Source organism: Stegodyphus dumicola, chromosome 3 (genome assembly GCF_044657685.1).
Source record: "Stegodyphus dumicola isolate Sdum_Otavi_A_Nest chromosome 3, ASM4465768v1".
NCBI lineage: Eukaryota > Metazoa > Arthropoda > Arachnida > Araneae > Eresidae > Stegodyphus > Stegodyphus dumicola.
In genome coordinates this window covers 116,176,772-116,182,194 of record NC_140770.1, presented here as the reverse complement: position 1 = coordinate 116,182,194, position 5,423 = coordinate 116,176,772, and positions in this window count along the sequence as shown.

Here is a 5,423-nt window from a genome sequence, read left to right as displayed (position 1 = left end):
ACTGTAAGCTCACCTTTGTTGAACACTTTAAGAACGTGCAGCGAAGAACAGATCAGCTTTTACTTGCCTACAGAAGGAACTTTGCGGGCGATATTTTTGCTAAAAGATCTGGTATACTATTGGTTCTATATAAAGCCGTTGTATTACCTATTGTGGTGCATGGAATTGGCGCCTGGGGTTCCAGAGCGGGGGAACTGGTGAGGTTCCGGATGAAGTTGGATTTTATACAGAGAGCTTGGGGTCTTGCAATTACTCGCTGCTTTAGGACAGTCCCCACGGAGGTGGTTTGTGTATTGGCCAGACTGCCTCCCCTCTCAGTTTATTACGAATTTTATTACAAGAAATATCTTTTACTTTCTGGAAATATTGATATGATTTGTTTTGATTCTAATATTATTACTAAATATGTTTTTGAAAAATTTAATGTACATTTATTACACCCTGTAAATAGAATCAGTTATGGGTTTGATAGAGAAATTCCAAAAATTGGAATATATGATATTTATACGGATGGTTCGGGGTTAGGAGGGTGTACTGGAGCTGCTTTTGTTGTATATTTCTATGATGTTGAAATTGATTATGGCTTATATAGATTGAATTCTTATAATTCAGTATTTCAAGCGGAATGTATTGCTGTTTTGAAGGCCTTGAAATGGATTAAAATGAATATTAAAACGTGTGTTACTATCAATTTGTATACTGATTGTCTTTCTTTGCTCCAGTCGCTCTCTTGCCCCGATAATGTTAACTGTATTATTATGGATATTAAATTTCTGTTGCAATCTATCAGTTCTACGATTTCTTTTCATTGGATTAAAGCCCATGTGGGGTTTTTTGGTAATGAGAGGGCTGACAGTCTGGCCAAGGAGGCATGTATTTCAACTAATGCACCCATTGTGGAAATTTCTGGTTCTAGACAAATTGCCATTACGAGTATGAAGAAATATTATATAAATATATGGAAAGATGTGTGGAAAAGTTCAACAAGGAAAAATAATTTGTTGATTAATATTGAAATTACAGATAAAGTTTCAATCTATGATGACATTGATATGAATCAGATTATCACCGAACATGGTAGGTTTCCTCATTATTTAAGAAGATTTCATGTAGAAGATAATGATCTATGTCCAAATTGTAATGTTTTGAGTGATGCCAAATACTTCGCGGTGGACTGCCAATTGACTGATTTTATTAGACGAAGTTTTTGTGATATACATTTTGATTTATTGAATTTTGATTTTAAACATTTAAAATTATATGCAAGAGAATTGATGGCCTTTATTAATGGCAATAGACATGCGATTGGGGTTTTTAACTAAGTTCATTTTATTTTCAATGTGTTTATTTTAGGATGTCTTTTTCGTCGTGTTTTGATGATTTGTGTGACTGTCTGTCATATTTTCGTTGTGTGTTTTCCTTCCTTATTTTATGCTATCATTTTTACTAATACGGTTTTCTTGATTTAGTTATTTCTGGTTTTCTTCTTTCCTGTTGTGTCGTTAATCCAGCCATTAAAAAAATTAATAAATAAAAAAAAAAATAAAATAAAATTATATAGTCGTATGGCAACCTTGCTGGATGTATAATTATTATTTTCTTTAGTTGATTATACTAACATTTTAGTTACTCGGAATGTGATGTGAATGCCCCCTTTTTGGACCATAAGATGACATTGTGATCAGGCGGGTTGGGGCGTTCTAGCAAAAACAAAACAAAACCCCGCGAGGAGTACTAATAACCTCAGTACCCGTCGATTTATCGAAGATAGTTATCCTGATGGGAGTTGCTAACGTCAGTGATAAAGCAGATAAAGCAGGAAAGGTTACCTCGGACACGCCATCTCTGCCAAAGGTGTGTGTACAGATTCAGAAAAAGTGTCAGTAGTTAAAGATGTCCCGAAAGTGAGCTTCAGTTGAGAAGTTTCCTGGGGTTTGCACCTGCTATAGGTGATTTGGTATGGACTTTTCTTCCATCGCAAGACTTCTCCATAAGCTGATAGATAGCAAGAAAAAGTTCTTGTGGACAAAAGAATGTGACGATCGTTTGACAACCTGAAGGAAGTTTTAACATCTATTCCAATCCTGACGTATCCTCAGCTCGACAAACAATTTATTCTTGACACGGATGCCAGCAATGACAGAGCCAGTGCAGTTTTGTCCCAGGAAATAAATGATCATGAACAAGTCGAGGCCTACTGGAGTGCGTGTGCATATAAAACCATAGAGGAATTACTGTGTCACCAGAAAAGCGTTGCTGGCCATAGTTGAAGCCGTAGAGCATTTGCATCATTGTCTCTACTCTGTGCAGAGATTTCATCGTTACCTGGCTATTAAATTTCAAAAATGCCGAAGGTCAAATAGCCATGCAGACGAAGAGACTCCAGGAATATGGCTTAACTGTCCATCATCGAAATGTATCACATGGAAGTGGCGACGCCCTGCCTAGAAGTTCCTGTCCAGATAGCTGCCGATATTATTCCAGAGTCGAAGCGAAATGCGAGCTGCTGAATCCGGTCGCACGACAAGTTACAGCTTCAACATCGGCTGATCAAAACCCATCGAGTTATGAATAGGTCAGAAAGGTTAATTGGAAGACGGTGACATTAAACTCATAACTGATTTATTGGAATTTTCAAACAGGAAACTTACTTGGCCGAATATTTCGATCTATTATCTTACGACAAAACAGTACTGGGCTCTCTGGGATTCACTCCTCATTCGAACCGGGTTTGTACTGGAAATTTGAATCGGATGATGGGAAGACTTTCCGATGGCAACTGATACCTTTAAGATCCCGGATGTCCTTAAAGAACTGCATAGCAGCCATACAGGAGGTAACTTAGGAATAATTAAGAGCTTGCAGAGAGTTCTTGAGCGCTTCTACTGGAATAATACAAAGGATGACGTGCTAAAATGGTGCCAATCTTGCGACGCGTGTGTGGAACGAACCGAAGAAACGCAGCCGAGGGAAGATGCAATTTTACAATATAGAAGCGACTTCTGAATATATAGCCTTTGACATCCTAGAACTTCTGCCACGAATTCCTGGTGGCAAGGCAACAAATAAATCCTCGTTGCCATTGTTTACTTCAACAAATGGCCTGAATTATATCCTATTCCTGATCAAGAGGCTGTCATGGTAGCAGAGGGAAAGCACTGGTTCATTTACAGTTCGATAAAGGATAAAATTTTATTTCGACTATAATTAAGGAACTCTACAAGCTTTACAAAAGCTTTTTGAAGTTGCTAAACTTAATACGTTTCTTATGAGCTCTCAGTTCTGGTTACTTTTGATATTAAATCACTGTTTACTAATGTTCCATTTTAGGGAGCGTTAAAGTGTTTTGGAATCAGACTTCGAGAATTCTATTTTCCCAGCAGTCAAATTCAGAAGTTAATTTATTTCACTGAAGTTTCTTTCAGTCAGATCCACTTCATGTAACAAAATTATTACTATAGCTAAATTGAAGCTCTAATTATGGCTAATCCCCTCAGTATTTGCTGATATTTAAATACATTATTTTGAAATCAAGTTATTTAAAAAATTATATTTTTAAGTTCTGAGTTTACTATCTTGATGAATTATTCGCGCTTTTAGACGGTATAAGAAGATTTAACAAAGTTATGAATTCGATTGATCCAGTCATTCACTTCGTTTCTGAAACTAAATTTAACAATTCCTTTCCTTTCTTTGGTATTCTAGCTATCCGCAATGTATATCTGCAGTGGTAATTATTGCAAACAATTTTCTGTCTGTTTACTTGCCTCCCCAATTATAAATTATATTATCCTACAAAACAAACAAGCAAAAGAAAAGGTTTCTTTTTACTTTTATATACGTATATGTCGGGCTTTTTCGAATTTCTGTTTTCTCAAGAACGCATGTACTTCAAATCGACTGCCATTGACCGAGGATTTTCTTCCAGAATAATTGATAAAACCTTAAATTTTTTTCGTCTTACTATTAATAATAATTAAGCTGTTAGAAATAATATAAAATTATCCTTATTCAAATCCTTCTTTCGAACAATTGCAAAATAGCTCGAATACTCTGGAAGTTCAACTTTGAAGTCATTTTCTTAACTATGAATAAAATTCGATGTTCGATTTCATCTCTGGTTTTAACTCTTAGGAATTTATAGCATATCTTAACAGCGTGATTTTTCATACATCAGCCAAACTAAAGGAGCATTAAAATTTCGATCAGGACAGACAAATCTTATATTTGAAAAGGAGAAAAGAACAAATCTTTGTTGTTTAATTCAAAATTTGAGTTTTAGTTAAAATTTATGCTAATCTAATTTCGCTTTATTTTTGCTTAGTTTTAGATACTTCATTGACATTCTTCTCTTCTGTTTAATTAAGAATAAATGTCTTTAGTAATCGGCGGCCAGTTTTGAAAATGGGTGAAATTACAATAGAACAGAGAGACAAAATAATGGAAATTTACCATTTTTTCTGAACACAAAAAGAAAGAAAGACAAGGACAGGAAATCGGATTAAAGGATTGTCATTAAAAAAAAAAAAAAAAAAAAAAAAAAAAAAAAAAAAAAAAGACGGCTGGAAGCTCTAGGCTTATCATACATTGGCCAAAATAAGACAGCCATGAAATTTCTCATTCTTTCAAAAGTAGTAATACATGTTAGGAAAAAAAAAAAAAAGGAAATAAATCCTCTATTGCTCCCCTTTGATTACTAAAAAATCATAGTTTTAATTTCTCTGTAACCAAAATTATTCAAAAATATCTTCGGCTTACATTCATGAAAGTTATTTTCACTTTTTGTCAATAGACGCCGCAAATATTCTTTGTTTATTTACTTAGCTTCTTTCGATTGAAGAAGAACTTTTTCGATTTTTTTCCCATCGTTACGAAGTTAAAGAAGAAAATTCTATTCAGTCTTCGAAAATAGTTCTGCAAATTTATGCATTTGAACGTTGATTCCAGTTAAAACAGTAACATCAGTATTTGTTTTTTATCGTGTTATTTTAGTTAATAGTACTGAGGGATATTAACTCCTATCCTTTGCTGTGCAAACAATGTTTTACAGGATGTTGTATCTTACAATGGATTGCTTGTTTGTGGGATTCATTTTTAAATGTAAATTTTCTTCTTGTTTTGTTTGCGTGTGTACTGGTACTGCTATGCATTTGGTGCGCTTTATTGTAATTGTTGTTATTTTCTATGTTTCAAAATTCTAATTTGACATTTTGGTGATGTCAATGCATTTTTACACACAAAATTTTTTTTGTTCTTAACCAAATGGCTTTGATTTGCTTTGTGCATCATGTACTAGATGTTAGAGGGACATGCCTTAGTTTTTTATTGTTAGTTAGTTATAATATGAATAAATAATAATTCCAACCCATTAATTAATATATTGTTGATTTAAAATTGAGTGAGAGATTAAAGGAATCAAAGAA